Genomic DNA, 18,563 nt, shown 5'->3' with positions numbered 1-18,563 from the left:
CAAAAATACGCTGCAAAATGTTGGTCTACTACTCCGCTCATCTAAACTTTAAGTACTTATAAATTAAAATTCATGAACTACTCGTCCGAATTTAAATTTTTATACGTCAAAATACTACGAAAAATATTCTACTTCAGGATATGAAATTAAAAATGTATGTTGTCATTCAAAAAAGTAATAATTAAAAAAATTACAACGAAAAAAAATAGTTAAATTCGCTGAATGGAAATTATGTAAAAAAATATTTTCACAAACGTTAATAGAATTTAAAATAAAGAGTGTTGTCAATAAAAGAATCACTCTGTATATTATCATAGGTACATCATTAGTACAGCTATACGACTAGCGAAAAAAAATCATAATATGAATGATGGCGTGTACAATAGAAAAACAACGTTCGGGACGTACTTTTTGTTGTACGATGAACATAGATAATAACATAATATATTGTTATTAAGAGATCTGAGATAGCTAATATTTATATATTATTGTTATGTACGATTTTTAGGTCATACAAATCATGACCATTGCAGTATTGTATAATTTATAAAATATATGTCGTTTTTGATTTACCTGTACCTACACATTTATTTTACGATCATAAATTTAAAATTTATGTGACTGCCGGTTGTTGTTTTATTACGTGTTGTTCAATGTAATTTCAGAGAATCAAAATAATATTCCAAGTGGCTTATAACTAAGAATTAAGATGATCATTGTGAAATGAATACACAAAACTCTATGTGCTTCTAACTTAATAATTTACCATAGTACCAAACTGTATATAAAAATAAAATAATACATATTCACAAAATATTAGAGATACATAAATATTAAAATCCTTTATGTACAAAACTATAAAACCATAAGATTTTATAAATTTATTTGAAGTAGATACCATAACGAAACTAGGAACTATAAGACATAACAATTATTTATCGTTGGTTACGAATTATTTGCAATTGTTTTAATTGCGAATATGATCTGCGAGAATTTTTAAGTCACTATTATAGCATAGCTTATGATATTTGTTTGCAGGTATTATCGTGGTTTTTTTTTATAAACTTTTGTTTTCTGTTAACATACTGTAATGTTTAATCTGATATTTTGAACTAAAATATTTTGTGAACATTTTTTACCTACCTACGTAGTTTAATGTATAAACATTGATTTCCGGACAAATAGTAATATTATTAACAAACAATAATTATAAAGGTTATAGATGAGTTGAGTAGCACATCAATACTTTCGAGGTGCCTGCGGCTGCTCTACGTCACAAAGAAATTAAATTTCAAACCATCTTAATAATTTAAATTAAAATAAAACAATATATATATATTATAACACAGTCATTCTAAAAAAAATTCTTAACAACAATAATATTGTACTAAACTACTTAATATCGACTCCTTTGAATAATGTAAAACTTATAAATTAAATTCTCAAACCCGATGATAATCTATCATATTATGTATGCATCTGTCACTTCCGGTTTTAAAATACACAACCTGCATCGACATTCTAATACAAAATAGTTATTACATACATTTCTTTCCGATTTCACTTCTACTACTGCTATTATTGTAACTCCTTGCTTTTTATTCTCACCACAGTCTCATTCAACACAATTAGCATTCCAGTTTTTAAGATTACTATCTTAACATAATGCATTAATGCACAATACGAATACTATTTTATATTATTTATTGGTAATCAAGTATAATATATGCAATACACAATACGCATTGACATATGTTTACTGTTTTTCACGTGAAAAATATAAAGTATAATATTTTACCGTTGGCACCTATTTTGCACTGCATTGATAATTAAAATGTAAATATGTACACCGAATGTCAATTATACGCATTGTACCTACCTATGTATTAATTTACGCACCTAGTTAAACATTCAAAGTGCACACAACTTAATAAATTTAATTTAAATCGTCATAAATAGTTTAAATTTTACCTAAAAAAATTATTAAAACCTATTTCGACAACGTCGAATAACAATATACTTTTCTAAAATCAATATAGCCGCGCGTTGGTTACGGCAGTTCCCAAATGTTTAGAATAGAATAGCGGGGATGACATTTTAAAATGAAAAACTATCGAAATATTTTTACGTCCATATATATTTTATCATTTGATACTATACATTACAGTTTACTGGTTATAGGTTCACGTGTTATGAATAAAGTGTTCACTGTGCGTCTGTGCGTCAAAATACGTTTTAGTTCATCGTAGCAACGTGTCGACAATTGATTTTTACATTTCATGAACTCATCTATATGATTGCCGTGCCATTAAAACCGATAGCAGTATAGCCCATATAGGTAAAAGGTCGTTTGTTCAATTGTTAATTAATTTTAAAAACTTATATTAGATACCTATATAGTACGAGTAACGTAACTATACCACCTGATGAGCTTCAAATTTATGTAGGTATAGGGGCCTTGAATTTTATCGTACTCATTCAAAAAATATATAATATAGTATATATTTAATATAAATGTAAGTATATTGAATTATAGCGTTTTAGAAAAATCGTGTTTCAAAAATAAACATTTTTTAAAAACTCATTACTGCTGTAATAATATTATTATAATTTATGAGTATAAATCGTATTTTTCGAATAGGTATATCGTATAATATAGTAATAAGATGAAAATACATTTTTAATAGATTTAATATCTTGCTAAAAAAAAGGACTCAACCTGCGGCCGACAAGTTTTTATTTATGCGCTCAGAAAAAAAATAAAAATTAAAAATCACAGTAATTTAAAAATTATATTTTTTTACTGTATACAATACATAAATCATAAAATGTTATATAGTGGCTATTAAATTTATTTTTATCTTTTCTAAAATACTTTCCTTTTAGGTATCATAATTTTTGATTATCATTACGTTTACAAGTTCGCTTATTATGTTACAAAAATAATATGTCTGTGACCCAAGTAAAACTGAAAAAGTGATGATTGGCGTATGAATATCTAGCAGTTTCCGCATTTCATGTTGCAAAATTATATTTTATTTCAATTTTGATCAGCTGTGGCTTAGTAACTTTGATCAACAGCTATGTGGACTTTAATAATATGTAGATACATGCTCGCCGTAATATTATACATAATACATACCGTAAATTGTAAAATATGATGGTCGTAGAGGCATTTTACCGTACGCGAAGAACTTGTGAATGAAAGCGTTATACGTAGAGACATGGGTGGGGTAGACTGGTTAGTACTACTAGCTTAGTAGTTAGTTGGTTCAAACAGAGAAAACGTATACTTACTAACATTTGTAAACTATAAACGATATACCTCAAAGAAAATCTAAAATATCTAAACATAATATATTGGTATACAAAAAATTCCAAAAAATAAAATTGTGTGTTTGAACAGTAAACACTAATTTGTAATTTTGTCATTTGGATATATTTTTCTAAAACTATTATTTATTTATAATCATTTATTTTTGAAAATTGAATAAGATATTTGCAATTCTAACATTTTATTAAACTATCATTTTAGCTTATTTTTTTTACCACTAAGTTTATAATTTAAACTAACTATTAAGTATTAACTTTTGACATTTAATGGCACTACCTGTATTTTTAATATTATAATCTAAAGCAGGATAATTTTATGTTATTAGGTGGTTGTTCACTGTAGTGTTATAAAAAGTCAAAAGTTACCTAAGGGCTAAGATGATGCAAGAAGTATGCAAAAGAAAATTGTAATTTTAAGTAGGGTAATAAATATATTATATTGGTGTATATTGTGTTGCAATGTTATTTAAATACCATCACGGTTTTTTGAAGAAGGCTGAAGGAGTGAAACAAAATTCCAAAACTTTCATGGATAGTTCTTTAGATCGTAAAATAATTTTATGTAGATGGTGTACCGTGTACATAAGTAGTATAGGAGTGGGTATATCGTTTATAGTAAATATATTAATTTTAATAGTAATCTTGAAAATTTAATATACGCTGGTTTGTAATTAGCATGCAGGACGTATAGGTGTTCATAAGTTTTTGAACTTTTGCAATTAACAAAAAAACTATATTATTTTTAACTACATTAATTAATTAAAATAATTATTACAGTTGAATGGTAGCTTATTGAATATTATAAAATATTCAAATCAACGTTACCATTATTGGTGCAAAACATGAAAATAATTAAAACCGTATATATAAGTATAAAACGATGTTCTACATTTTTATAAAAACTATTACATTTAATTACGTTTTGACCTTCAGAAAACGGGTTACGGATACGTCAAAGCGATAAACTGCATGTGCCAGGTGATTAATTCTAATGTAACACATGCAAATTTTAATCATTTTTCTTTTTTTCTGCGAACATTAGTTGTAATTTTGCATTATTTCAGCGGGCAAGCGAATAAAATTATATTCACATAACATTACTGATAAAATAATAATAATTGGACCTTTTAACCAAAATAATAATAATAATAAAAAGAAAAATTATCGATGTTTGTTGATACAATATAATATGTTAAAGTTGCGCGTTTACTTATACGATAGTATATATTATACATTAGATATTGCGTGTGTGTTGTAAATTATAAGGGATATATTATTATGATATAACCTAATAACTTACTATAAACTGTGTTCATTATTATTGTTACACCAACAGTTTAAAGCAACAAAACGACAAAAGTGTCATTCGCCCTTCAGGCACCCACCATCGACTTATATGAATTATTATTATTTTTTTAAAGAACTCTAAAATCTTATTGTGTTGCTGTCGTCATTAATTCCAAGATATTATTAAACGTATATAGAACCATGGGCTTAACTGTTTGTAACGAATGCAAAGAGGATTATATACTTTATAATACAGTCGTAATTCGCTCATTTTGGAAGCATAAACATTATTATGAAATGATAACTGTTATTTTAATTCGTTACACCAACATGCCCGATGACTTATTGACTTTTGTGTATAAAATTGTCTAAAGTTCAAAGTTATGTATGAGTGTGTATATGAGCTGAGTATCAGTTACTACCAATGTAAATCAAACCTACGGTGGATTTGATACGGCGCCCTAGTGCGTGTTTAGTACTATTTTGTAAGTTTTATATAGATTGAAAGTTGAAAGCGGTGTTTAAATGTTGTCTAGTTATTAGTGACCATCGATGTAAGTCGGACAGACTAGGCAATCAGTTCTTTATATTTTGGTTTAAGTGTAAATTTAATAATAAAAAAATATAAACAAAAAAATTACACGTATCGTGTGATATTATAATATTTTTACATAGAAAAAAAGCACTTTTAAAAATAAAGAACAATAATACTACAAAAGGAAACAAAAAACTAAACACGCGAATCTTATTATCGCTAAAAAAAAAGGAAAAGTCAAAGACGAGATAAAGGAATTAAAAGTTGGTATAACGATAAAATAATAATTAGATCTTAATTTACATTTACGTTTTATTATGTAAGAATTTTAATAATTAAATTTCAGTTTACTGTAGGTTCAAAGTTTTCATTTTAAAACTAAATTAAATGTCATCTTTTGGAGCTATATATTATATTATTAATAACTCATACGTATACTAATACTAAACGATTGCATGATATTCATTCAAATAAATTGTATTAAATTCACTTAGACACATTAAAGTTTTTAAGCTTTTGAAAAATTGATTGGCCTAAACTCCATAAAGCCTTTTTTTTTCTACATATTTTAATCTTAAAGTGAAATATCTACGGGAAAAAATATTTTTATAATTTGTTATTATTTCTATGTAGGATGTAGATACAGAGTATATACTCACGATCCTATATATAATTGACAAAATATTAACCAAGTAATGTAACCATATATTTGTTAGATACTCGTTTGACGTATTTTTAATTTTTCATCTACACGTGGCTATTAGTATATATATATATAATGTAATATATTATATATAGTTACATACATTAAACACATTAATATAACATATAATATGTGACTACTTCCCAACTTCTCGTACAAATATGAAAAATAAAACGTGTTTTTTTCGGGTTTAAGTGGGTTGACAAATATTATATAAAAATAATAGTGGTCATCCATACACATTGAAATTATACATAGTAAATGATTATTGATTTTTATTCCGTAATAATTGCCATTTCGAGGAATGTAATTACTTAAGCAGTTAAGTATTATATAATATATCATTCGTTTTACGTAAATTTTGTGCCAAGAATATATTTTCAGAGATGCAAAAAAAACAACATAATATATGCCTATGTCTGTTACAAAATAGCTTAACTGCCATTTCAGTGCCATTAAAGTGAATTAAAACTGGCGCGCGGTTGGGTCACTTCGACTTAATAATAATATTTAAGTTCAAAAGCGAATTATTAATACTTTTTTACTCATATAAATGCATTATACTATTAAAGCAATGATATATACTAAACACGGGAGCTGTACTTGATTGTATTTTATTTAATATCATTGATAATATTATTGCTAGTTGACTATCTATAATCGATGTTAATATTAAGAACCATGTTTTCACTGCACAATTAACACAGTCGTCTATTCTGAAAGAAAAATAAAAAAAAATTATTTAATGTGTTGTTTACGATGTCGTAAATTAAAAGAAAATATAATCCATGATATAAGTAATTGGTTCTACCGGTTATACAGGCATAGAGCACGAGGCATGTCGATTAATTTGAACAAAATCAATTACTACCCTCGACCTCGGAACGAATTAATTTTATTTTAATGTAGGCGTAAGTTTTATGGACTTCAAGCATATGGGTTAATTGTAATACCGTAAGAAAACAAAACCGTTTTATTCTAATAATTAATAGTCAAAAAATAAAAATATAAATTACAACGTAAAAATAGGTATTAGGAACAAGTATTTAATTATATTCAAATAGTATTCAGAATAATTGAATGTCCAATAACTAGGTACCTAATATATTGATAATGCATTATGTTGTTTACTAATATAATATACTAGAAAATCGGTTGATTTTATAGAATTGTTACGTTACACGATAATTTGTCTGAAAATACCTACTAATTATTAACACTAATTAATGGTTGGTTAATAAATAATATTTAATTAAATATAGGACTTTGCCGGGCAAGCAATATTAAACACATACACATACACACACACTCAATAAATTACAATATTTAACCGGATTTAAGCATACTAATCGATCAGTCGTCAAATAATGCTCACGGTCTCCAAACATATATTTATGTAATATATTATTACATATTAATGTATTATTTATACCAATTTATAGGAGCTAAATGTGTTATATTGTATAATTAATACATAGTATTTAATTTAAAAAGTTATATTTTTATAGTAAAGTCAATTGATATAACAATATATCTACATACGTTACATAATGTTATTCTAATAAAACTGAATATTCAAAGTACTATAACTATTGACATGTAAATTAAGTTATTTTATAATGTGAGTGCCTATATGAGTATATTTGTTTTTATATTAGTTTAAATAATTCAAACATTTTTTTATAACCTTTAGTTCCAGATTTTGCGTTAAAGTTATAATTAAAAAAAAAAAAATTAACTTTAGGTACGATTCTGATATTGATATAATACAGATCATGAGCTTCATACATAATTAGTATATAACATCACATAAATTGAAATTTGTGTATATAGTATACATGTATAATACCTATAATATTATGTATAAAGTTTTAGATTAGAAGTATTTAAATATATAAGTATGTATATTCTGGAAATAGCCTGACTATTATGTGGATAGTTTATTATCAAAGAAAGTTTATACTGTTAGTAAGGAAAGTTTATTTTATTATACTTATGATTTATATGTACATGATTGTTATACAATTATAATTAAAATAAAATACTCATAATAACGATGCACTATACATTACATTTTATAATTTAAAAAATCATTAAATAAAGAAGTTTCATTTATTATTTTATACATTACTAGATATAACTAAAACTATGCCATACTATTAGTATCTATATAATATGTTTTTAAAATAATTTAATAGTATTATGAATAATATCCAAAGTAGATACATATATTATAATTAATAACAACTAAGTAATAACATTATTATTATATATTTATAAAATATTATGATATAACATAAAAAATACTAACATATTATGTTTTAAACACACATTTCAATAAAATCAAAAAAAAGATATATATATATATATTTAAGGGTTTATTAATAATTTTTTAATTTCAAATAAAATATGGTTTTGTTTAACAAGGAATCACTAATATTTTTAGACGTATAATATCGGTTAAAACTGTAACGAACAAAATATAGGAACATAATAAATAATACCGAGTGTTCGTGGGTTTCATTTTCACACACCATTATTATGTTCAATACTATTTATTAGTTATAAATTTGAATCACATATTTTATATTATATATGGCACACAACACACGTTCCGCGAGTGTTGGTATATACATTTTAAGGTTATTAAACTATATAATATTATTCATTCAATCTCCCCAGTAGACCTTTAAATTAGTACGTTTATTTTATCAATTGACAAAAAATCAAACAATATTTTTACAGGACGCTAATAACATATTAAGCTATAAAAATATTTTGATTTTTTGACAATAAAAATATTAAATGATAACTTTATATTATGTTATCAAAAAGTGACTGTTATATTTATTCTTAGCAATTATATTTTACATATATTTGGTAATGTAAGTATACCTATTAAAATTGTATGTAATAACTAATAATAACTGTCCATATTTTGTACGTTCATAATTGTAATATTATGGAAATGTTCATTGTGATTGTCTCAAAAGTCAAAAGTAATAAATACTAAATAATATTAAAAAAATAAGCGTTTGTAACTATTTGCTTAGTTTCAATTCTTGTTTCGATTGAACCAAAAATGTATGAGAAACAATTTCTTGACAAAATACAATTTACAATTAATTAGTTAATAACAATGCTAAAATTAACGTGTTTATTATCCACATGTACGATATTATTATTCAATAACGACTTTTCAATCACTAACATTTAGTAATTCAAATAAAACTCAACATAAATAGCTATATGATCATGTTAGTTTTTGAGATTTATTTTGATCGAATTCATAAATGCATATCATTGGTTAAATTAGTACAAGAACGTGCTATTATGATTATTATATTAAAAATATTTAATGATTTATTATTTTTACGAATAATTTAGATTGTTATAATAATACAAAGCTTTACTTAGAATCGTTTTTTGATTGTAGTGATTTGATAATACCAATAACCACTACCCTGCGCAGAGATGACAGTACCGGTCTAATTATGTGAATCCGGTTAGGATTTTCGAATTTGATAATTTAATAGAAATTCTTATTTTTATACGTATTTATATTTTATAATATACGTATAGGTATATTATATACTTCCCTATCAGAAATGGATTTATTATTGCTTCTATTATACATATTATATACTTGAAGTTTTCCTCAATAGTAATCACGATTATAGGTGAGTTAAGCAGTTAAGCTACATTAAAGCATTTGATTTGCGTTCATAATTGGAATTGAAATATAATATAATATACTCGTATATTATATTATAAAACCAATATGTATATTGTATTATAATAAGTTATATTCTAACTATATGATGACATAGGAGCTATAATTATTCAAAATTAAATAATAATACATTTTATTACTTTGTACAACACTTTTAAATAAAATATAATTATGAATATACTTATGTGTATTGTGTAAATGTTACATACATAATAATACACAACAAACATAATACTTACTGTATTATGCATTATATGCCATACAGGCATGTTACACAAAACACAAGTGTTGAAGTAATTATTATAGCATCGAAAATTTAGTGCTTGCTGTTACTATAAAACGTCATTCACTATCACTATCATTTTATAGTAAATATTTATAAGCAATTTCTGAATTTATGTTAACACATTTTGATATGATATTATTCAGACATGCAAAATGATTTATTTAGTTTTATAATCTTACATTATGAGGTACAAGTGTTCTATGTCAACTCAAACAAATTACATTGTGTGGAATATTTGAATAAGTAGCTTAGTTTTTTTTGTTGAAATAATATTTACAAGTTGGTACATCATGTACTTGTACAATATAATTATTAATGTAATATATAATATAGATATAATAATAACTAATAAACCATGATAATAAAATAAAAAGAAATTGTATTCACAATATCTTGCATTATTAGAATCCTAAGTTCGGTGTAATATATGCATTGAAATTTGAAATTTTTCATTAATAATAATACTGGGTTTTCGTGTCTTTCATCTATAATTTAGATTTTTATTAATAGGAAAATACTGTGATAATATGATGTTCTATTGGAAATAAAAAAAAACACATTACCATCCAAACATTATATTGTTTTATACATTATACATATATGAGTTATGACTTAATAAATTGTAATGATAATAACACACGGATTTATCTGACTAGTATTCATATAAAATTATGGTCCTCAGAATCAAAACAGCACATTATAATATTAATAAGTAGTTAGTGGATAGAAGTTTATAGAAAATAAACAATAATAAACTGTTATTAACATTAATAAAATTAATCATTGAAAATTGAATATATTATTAATGTAATAATAATATTAATATGTATTTAGCCATACAGGACATTATTTGACTAAATATGTAAAAGTTAAAATAATAACGAACGCAACTACAGCCAAACTGTTGAATTTAGTCAAAGTGTATTATTATTTATTATTTTGGAAAAATATTTTATGGTTAGATATTCTTAGTAACAGTGATGTTAACATAGTATAATGTCTTATGATGTATTATCGCGTACAGTTTTTGTCTTTAAAGCCTACAAGATCCAACATACATTTTAAACGTCATACCTGTAGTTTAAAGTTGTAATTCTTTAATTTCCTTTTTAGTATTTGAATCAGAACGTAATAACGAAAAAACGATAAATAAATTAATAAGTAATGACAGTTGAATATTGTTGTCTTTATCCACAGTTATAGTTTTTTCACTGGTTCTGGAATTACGAATTTTTTGAATTATTATTTAAATCCAAACTATATGATATAGTTATGTGCTAATATATGTAATAGCTGATATTTTAATAAATAATACAATATAAAATATATCAGAATTAAATATTGTCGATATATATTGGTTGGTCATAACAATTATATGTTTTTTTGATCTGAATTCAAAGATAAATCATTATGGCCATACGAAAACATATTCTGACTTCTGAGCAAAGGTGATCGATAGACATTGATTTTCAAAGATACTTTATGTTATATAGATACTATACTTATGATTTATAATATTAATATATATTTTTATTTCGGTAGATCCGACTAATTTTTACCAAAAACATAGCTTTTAATAAGTCAATACCGACGTATCATAAAATGATGAGAATAGATTCGCATTAGCTTAAAAACAGTCTAAATATTTTAAAAAACCGTATTATAATTTCTAGAAAATGCTGATATGAATACCAATTTGGTGATAATTCCAAATTTCTACGAATTTCTCGAAAAACAACGAAACGTAAATATTGGCGTTACGTACATTTTCTAAACCATCGACTGATTTAATTGACAACTAAAAACCATATAAATGTTGAAGATAAGAGTACTTTTTCTGCTTTAAAATGTAAAAAAAAGACAAAAAGAACAAATCATTGTTTAATAAATTCCTCGCTTTATTCAGTACTAATCTAAAATGTATTATGTATACTGTATAAGTATCTATTTCTAATTATTATGTAATTCTTAATTAATTAAGTGTTGCTGCGTTAGTATAAAACACATAAGAAACATTATGAAAAAATAACAAAATTGGTATAAACTGTTAATGAACGAATCTAATTAACTATATTAATTATTATTTAACATATTAAATTGCAAAAAAAAATTATAACAAATAATATATATAATTGTAAATGCAAATCTTGTTGGTTGGTTGTCATTTTGTTAAGCGATTTTTATTAACATTAATATAAATAATTATTAAAACAATGTCTCAAAAGTCATAATTTAATATAGGTATATAATTTGGAACTAAATCGTATTTTCGATTAAAATAAAATACAAAAAAAAATAATAATATATTATATATCAAATTAATAGCAGTTGCGAACAAAGTTTTAATGCTATATTTTGGTTATTAGGAACAACTATAGTATACCTAGTATTAAACATAATATTATTATTTATTAAGTAGGTTTGTTATTGTTTACAAACATAATATGTGAAGTATAAAAACAAATATTAGGTATACTCACATAGTTACATAAACAAAATAGGTGCCTAAATAATATGAGATCTACACGGATACACATTATATAAATTATATAAGTAATTTAGTATGTAGAATTGTAGAAGTGTAGAACTATAGTCGACACAATTTCAGTATCTATATAGACTTTGTGCAATATATACATTATAAATATTACATATATATTATCTATAGCGGCAATCTGCATTATAAACTGATGGCAAATGTAATAACTAGTAAATGTAGAAAAACATATTTTAAAAACAAAGAAGAGATATTATAAGCTTATTTATTATATCTCATCTACAGACTTACAACATAACACAACAGTCGGTAAATATTACAACATACACACAACACGGAAATTGTCAACAGATACATTTTAAACATTACCTACATAGTTTTAGTTTCTGGGCGTTTATAGCTGAAGAGCCTTATTGGTTTTAGTAGTTTTACAGTTATGTATTTTTTCAGAAAATAGCTGTTGTAGCAATAAAATAACTAGAAAATATTTATGTAGTAACTCTATTGTTTTACTAAAATCTTACCTGTTTATTATTCTAAAGCTTGTGCTTATCGGAAGCTATTAATTGTAGTATTGCATAACGCACACTTTAAGTAAATTAATTTTTTTTAATTTAATATCCTATTACAATCACTATATCCATGCCAGTTAATAGTTTCCTTTTAAATATTTGATCCTGAACAATGAATTGTGACCATTGAATAATATAGATATTTTTGTTTAAGCAGAAATAGTCAAAAAACTTCACTATATTATTAACTATTTATTTTATAAAAGGTTTATTGACTACTTTTATTTTAATGTGACTAGTATAATATTGAGTTGGCTATATGTAGATTCAGATGTATTATATTATGCCTATTATGAGTTATAACTTACAATGGTTATAACACTATTGTGTGTATTAATATTTTGATTTTTTAATTTTTAATATCATTTAAATGTTTCATATTATAATGTTCGTAGTTGTACAAATTATTCAACTTTACGTATTATGTTATAATATACATATTCAGTTAAAATGTCTAAAACGTTATTATGCGTGCAATTGCCAATTATACTTGTATTTATAAATTTCTGTGTAATTAATAAGCGTGTAGCTTTTTACGCTTTTTTTATGTAGATAGCTACCTAAATCATATTTGTAAATTAATGTAACGGAAATTTAATAACCAATGAAAATGTATATGCTATTGACTATATTGTACAATGATCACTTGCACTTTACTAATATAGACAGTATAGGCACCTACCAACTATAAAGTCACATTATTGTATAATATTATGATATATGTGCGTACATTATTGAATTTAACAAATAATACATCAAGTGCAGACAACATCTCTCGGTGTAGAATATAATATATTGTATCAATGATATTTATAAACTATACGTATAATATAATATATCAGGTTAGTTGTTATACAATAACCACGATCTACATCACCGCTGAACCTTGCAATGTACACGTCCAATATTATGATAGAGAAATACAACGCTCTAGACGTCTAGACCATCATTTTTTTCCTTCCTTTGATGAGTATATTACATACGAGTATAGTGAGTATACGTTGTTCCAATTATGTGTTATATACACCGTTATGGAGTAGGCACGAACAATAGAATGTTCCCCTTTCCTCCGCGGTCTATACACAGTTTGTGCAAATTATGATGTATACAACTTTTGTAGTTTTTTTTTATTTTCAAAGAAACTCATCTCGACCAAAAATGGTATTTTACTTAATATTTTGTATGGTTATTAAGCATAAAGATAATATGATCTAAGTATGTATACATAGTACATTTGGCACATTTTAAGTTAGAAGGGTTTAAACGTGATTCGTTTTAAAACTGAATAATTTTTTAACAATATTATCATTTAGTGTATGACTGATGGTAAAAAAAAATATATATATAAAATTACTACATAATGTATAAAAAATACGTACATTCTTAGTTTATTTAATTTCTTACATTTTTTTAATTTTTTAAACATTATCAATCATTATCATTTATTATAGTATTATTATGCATAATTTTAGTATACTATATAGATAATCTATTTAAACATCGATTAGTTAGAAGAATTAATTGTTTTATTTTTAAATTTATTTTTACACGTGGATAATTTCATTAATTAAATCATTATCTATACGGGGAGTGTACGGGCTATGAATTCTAACTTATAATGCTTACAGACATTAAATTTATATTATTTTTTCAAGCTTTTTCAAAAAAAAATTTTTAGTTTGAAGATTGAAAGTGAACAAAAATTCAGCTATTAGCTATAGTCAATAGTGTGTCTACGGTGACAGGAGGAATGTTATCAGTACGCTAAATTTAATGGTTTTCTTGTATTGTATTATTTCATAGAAACCTACAGTGAACGGTCGCACGGATAATAATTATTTTTAGGTATATTAGTTACCACTGATATCCACTGAAATTTTGTATATATAAGGGTTATGTATAGGCATCAGATTGATAAGAGTTTCGAATATTATTATAGTTATTATATTATATCAGTTCTACACATATGACCATATAGGTACTTAAAGTCTCTAAGGGTGTTAACGGATATAATTATAAGACGTAATAATGTACTATTATAAAGAAATAATATTTTTAGTACCAATATATATGTATATGTATAAAGCGTAATTCACTAAACACAATCGCCCCTTTTTATACTTAAATGATGCATTCATTTAAATTCTTATTTTAACATACTTTCAAATTGATATTTGATAATATTTTTTATACTATTTATGGAGTATTCTGTAGTAATAAACTTCTATTTTTTAAATGAGAACGGCCCTTTTAGATTTTGAGTGGAGCGATGAATGTATTGATTTTACAAAGATGTTTTTTTTTTGTGTCTGGAGACACTTTATACAGTAAAAAAAGTGCTTCGATTTTCAACTTCAATTTCTTTTCTAGTAAGAAAATAAATCTAGTTGATGCTTTGGTGGGAGGGGGAAGGAGTAAAAAGTTAAAAAAAATATTAGTGCTTTTCTTAGTAATTAGGTAAAATGGAGATTTTTACGTAAAATCAATTTATAAATCGATTTTTTTATTTTATTGAAATTAAAAAACAAATAACCGTAGATACGTAGATAATTTAAATTTTAACCAAACATATTATAATTTTCTATGTATGATATAATTTTCAAAATATTTTGATTCTTTTTAAGCTATTTAAAGATATTTCGTATTTTCTATTATTTTTAGTATTTTTTATTAATGCTAATAAAAAATTTCATGGATGAATTTGAAACTTTTATGTATAATATTATATTTAATAAGCACAATGACTTTTTCGAAATATTTAGATTGATTTTATGTTATTGCTTATTTTTTATATCACGACATATTCACACTGTTCTACCATAAATCAGTACTGACTCAAATACTCGATAGTTAATAACAATAGTATATGATATAACTATGTATACTATTATAATAATTAAAATTTAATATTATATTATAAATGCGATGTTTTTTTTAAATTAATTCAACATTGAGCCTATCGTATTACTAATAGTAAAATAAATTACCATAATAGGAATATAAAATATAAATATATCAATATCATAAAATATACTTATAGTAATATATTAATATATATAGAGGCTGCAGACAGGCCATTTTCACTCAGAATGGTTTTTCGTATGTAAGTTTTTATTAAGTTCAATAGTTCAAAATATGTAATACATACTTTACAGTGACTACTATCATTGAGTAGGTGGTGCACTTGAACACTTACTGAACAACAAAGTGGTTATCCGTTTCCCCCTTTTTTTATTAATAATTATTAAGCAAATGAGTATTTTAATCATTTTGATGTATCTTAATAAAAATTCGAATGGACAGATTTTGAGTTATTAGGCTGTATATTATATTATGGCGTACAAAATACGATTATATTTCTTACTAATGGCTTTTAATTTAAAATAAAATATATACAATATTTAGTTTAGTATAGACGTGCAGTAGGAAATCGGTAATATTTTTGGATTCTTGGACCACATTCGAAATTAAAAAAAAAATTGTAGTTGTGTCCTCGTATTAAACAAAAATTAAAACTTGTAGTCTTATTTTAAGATTTTATGAAATATTAATTTAATTGTCATTTTGATGAGACTTATTCCTCTAAATTCTGAAATCTATTATCAACATTACCATTGTGTTTTTTTTTTTTAATACCTAGTATGATACTAACGACAATTCTATCATTGTGACATTAATTATTACACTATTATGTTGTCCTTGTGGTAACATGACAGTCTTTTTAAACTATATCACGATATGATATTATAAATGCAACTAGGTATCGTGTTTAAGCGTTTTTCTATCATATTATTGCGTGGACCCGATTTTTAAAAAATTATGTTGAGATTGGCGATTAAATATTATTTATTGTTTGTATTTTGTGTATAAAATATAAAATATACTAAATACTAATATACTTTCCTACTATTTAATATACTATATAGTTCCTACCTTTAATTCTATCAACTGTATGGTTGCTATTTTACTCAAGCCGTCACAAATATTTTATGGAAATAATCATATATCATTCAACCGCAGTAGACTACCTATCAGTTTTAAATTAACCTAGATTACCACACACAATGGGGTGGTCAGCACTCTACGACATACGTAAGACAAATGCTTATTCATTGATACAAATACAAATTATGGCAAATCAACAAAATTATAAATTATTAGCGATAACTTATAACAAACATTTTGTAGAGAAAAAAACAATGAAATTATTCATCAATAAATTAATATTATCGTCATCAATTCAAGAAAATAATTTTAAAATAGATTTCGCTAGTCAATCAAATATAATTTAATCAACTTAATTATTTTATCATTTATCAAAACATTATTGTTTTTCTATTATAGAAATGTTTAGTAAAAGATAAAATGTTAACATAAATTATTGAAGTTTAATTCCGAGACAGTTATTGACCGTAATTAAATACTTTTTCGGGACAGCTGGTCGCTGGACGATGCATTCAAAACTAGTACAGTCCCGACCAAACTAGGCCATATGGCAACCCTAACTTACTTTATCAGATTTTTTTTATTATTATTTATATCAAGGCTTCAATTACTTCGATCACTAAGCTTAGGGTAAAATGTATATACTACGAGTATAATAACTTTTAAGTTTTTACAATACTAGAGATAACATATGATATTTATAGTTATAACTTATAGTTACAGTTTTTTATCTAAATTTATTAATTTGAACAATTTAAAAATATTGGCGATGTTGTATTCTTTGAAGGTTTCTTTGATTGACGCAATATTGTTGAGTAAAAGACACGATATAGCGTAATTTGGGAAAATTAATAATTGTGTGGGCAAAGGGAGGTTAAGTCTTAAGTGTGCCAAAAAATATTGGGTTTCTTAGTAAACAAATAGAAGTGCATGAGAATATGAGATAGGAGTGGCTTATTCTGGCTCTGTTTATAATAATTTGCTCTCTTTTATAGATGAGTTGTCTGGATATGCCCATTTGGTTACTGTATTCTTGTCTTCTTGATGTTTTTCAGTTTATTATTATCTGGAATAGAATCTTAGTAGTTTTATCATGGTTTTATGATCAGTTTTTTTTATCAGATTTGTACATTGGATCCGCTTTATATTAAACTCGTACATACAGTATTTATGTGAAATTTGTACTACCTATAATGAAATAACATTTTTGTTTTTATAAATGTGAACTATATTATATTTTTAATTCTTACTATAAAAACACATTGTTCTGATCGTATTTTGTTTGTTATTACTTATTTGTTTGATAGTTTCCATACAAAAAAAAAAGTTTGTTTTGACATCTTTTGTTCTAATAAAGGACTTATTCAATTTGTTGTATCGGGAGACGATAGAATTAATTCCCCATTCTCCCGGAGGTAAATAATTGTACAATTGTACCTTTATAATTGTTTTTTTTCGTGATTTATAAATGTATTGATTATTGCTTAATGTTTAAATTTGTTTAATAGTTACCAAATTTTTTTATGTTCCTACAGGACTTAAAAAAGATCATGTGGCTTGGGGTCTAACTATATTTTTTAATATATTTTATTTAAAATTAAAATATATTTATTGTTACGTGATTATCATGATATATTTAATACAATAACTAAACGAAAAAAATATAAAGTTG

General features: G+C 24.5%; 1 protein-coding gene across 1 annotated transcript in view; it reads left to right on the top strand.

Annotated features, from left to right (window-relative positions):
- Positions 1-2,170: 2,170 nt before the first annotated feature.
- Positions 2,171-18,563, top strand: part of LOC113555906 (alpha-1,6-mannosyl-glycoprotein 2-beta-N-acetylglucosaminyltransferase) — a 42,661-nt gene continuing 26,268 nt past the window's right edge. The window contains exon 1 of the mRNA XM_026960519.1: positions 2,171-2,338. The gene's annotated coding sequence lies outside the window, so the exon portion shown is untranslated. The remainder of the gene's footprint in view (positions 2,339-18,563) is intronic.

Source organism: Rhopalosiphum maidis, chromosome 1 (genome assembly GCF_003676215.2).
Source record: "Rhopalosiphum maidis isolate BTI-1 chromosome 1, ASM367621v3, whole genome shotgun sequence".
In the NCBI taxonomy this organism is placed as follows: domain Eukaryota; kingdom Metazoa; phylum Arthropoda; class Insecta; order Hemiptera; family Aphididae; genus Rhopalosiphum; species Rhopalosiphum maidis.
Note: the sequence above shows the minus strand (reverse complement) of the source record. Positions and strands in the feature narration are given on the sequence as shown.